We start from the raw sequence: 2,234 nt of genomic DNA, 5'->3' as shown, positions 1-2,234 counted from the left end.
AGTTTGAAGTTGGTGGAAACGGCCTTATTTATGTAGGTTTAAGCATTGGAGTATTATATTTCATTCTGCTGCCTGAGTAATTTAATAAAAGTTTCCCTTCCAAAAAGTTTGATGAATGAGGACACATTGTAAAGTAATGCTCATTTAATGAGCCTGACAAATATAAGGAGACTGAAATCCATGAAGAATATGACAGAAATTGGTAATTGATTCTGTCCTATAATCTATTGCCTCTTCTTAGACTAAGGCTATATTTTGTTTTAAATCCAGTCCATCTTGTTCATCAGTGTTATTGAAACATTGCTCGTAATAACTGCATCAGCCTTGTGAGATAATACCTAGCTGATTTAGCACTGATACACTGTTAAGTTCTCTTAACCCTGTATGTTTAACCTTTTTTTTTTTTCTTTTTAATCTTTGGGAGTTTTGTGTCTTTCTCTGATGATATTAACTGAAAGAAAGAGTTCTCCTTCTTGAAATTTATCTAATGCTTATGTTTTTAAAGAGAAAATGGGACTTATTTTTAGGGTTTGAGTCCTATGACAGCCTCGGGAAATAATCAAAATCTAATACCACAAGCTTCATCCTTGTTCTGTGGGCAAAACAAAATTTGATGCTGTATCTGAGAATTAAGCCAATTTAAAGTCAGTGTGTACAGGGCCTCTCTCCTTTATCTTCCCTACAATCTTGCTGGTTCCGTGCTCCCAGCCTTCGTGTGGCTGATCAATTATTTCTCAGTCCTCAGTTTGATGTTTGGCTAGGGTTTGACAGTTCCTTCAAAAGAGCATATCTAGTCTCCCTTATTTCATGGGAAAAAGTGCCTAAAGGAGAGAGATTATCTATCATACTGTGTCTTCTTCATTCTTTCCATAGTATCCAATAATCATTCTCATAGTAATCAGTAATGTTACTGATAATAACTACTGTTTAGAGTCTACATACGGTATCTTGGTAAAAGTGGAAGCAATTTATTTATATTTCCTAAAGTCCTAAAAACTACTCTGCATGGAAGGTAGAATTTTTCTTCTTTTTTACAGTGCAAACTTAAAATCTCACAGGGTCTAAGTACTTGCATCAAGTCTTCTAATTCCATGACCATTGCTGTTTTTCTAGCTCCATGGCTTCATATGAATAAACTGTTTTTTCTTAGTCCTGGGGAAACATATTTTTCTCTTGGTGACACAGGGGAGATTCTTCTTCTTTCCTCATACTTTCTTTGATTTCTGGTTTTAAGCTCATGTGTAACTCGGAGTAGTTTTTTTTTCTGGGGGGGGGGCATGTTTTTTGTTTTGCCTGTCTTATTTTTGTACTTGTGCTGAAGAGACTTTACTTTTAGGAGAGGAGTCAACATTTGCTGAGTTTTTAGTTTTGTTTTGTTTGTTTTTTTAATGTGCCAGGTCCTTTGATAGGCACTGGGGACAACTGGATATTTAGTATATAAATAAATTATACTAACATTTATCCTTCCTGGAGCAGTCTACTACATGTCAGCTACTTTTGAGTGTTTTATATTCATTATTAGGACATCACTTCTTCACAATAACCCTATGAGGTCAGTATTCGTAGTACCTCCATTTTAAGATAGGGAAGCTGAGGCATAGAGAATTTAAGGATGTTGTTGAAGCAGGTGGAGCTAGGAATCATACCTTGACAGTCTGGCCACATAGCCCAGGATGTTAAATACTACACTGTGTCATGTCTCCATATTATAGTTTCTATCCTCCAAGAGCTTGTATACTATTGGAGGAGACAGATGTACAAACAGATTAATTCTTATGTCCTGTCACATGTCTATTAACATTGATTTACACAGAGTATTATGATGAAATAATAACAGAGATACCCCTAATAGAACCTGGCAGATGTTGAATTTGGCGAACAGGGGAGAAGAGTGGCCAAGGAAGTAGCACCTGTCCTGAATGGGCCTTAAAATATGAAAAGGCAACAGGGTTGAGCCTTCTGGGCCAAAGGAGCCAAGATGTGAGAAATTATTTTGAAATTTTTTTCTTAACTCTGTAGCTTTAAATCATCTAGTGTATTTTATTGTTGATTCTATTTTGCATTTGAATTGTACATTACAACCGTGACTCTCTTGCTCAATGATGTAGGCAAAGCAAAAGCTGGTATTTCCTACCTGGGAGATGCTGAAATGGTGTTGGAAGTGAAGTGGCACTACCATTGTTACATAAGCAAGCTGGTGGTGGAGCCAAGAGCCCGAGATCCCAGCTCCCTGA

Source organism: Neomonachus schauinslandi, chromosome 11 (genome assembly GCF_002201575.2).
Source record: "Neomonachus schauinslandi chromosome 11, ASM220157v2, whole genome shotgun sequence".
Lineage (NCBI taxonomy): Eukaryota > Metazoa > Chordata > Mammalia > Carnivora > Phocidae > Neomonachus > Neomonachus schauinslandi.
This window is presented reverse-complemented; position numbering follows the sequence as displayed.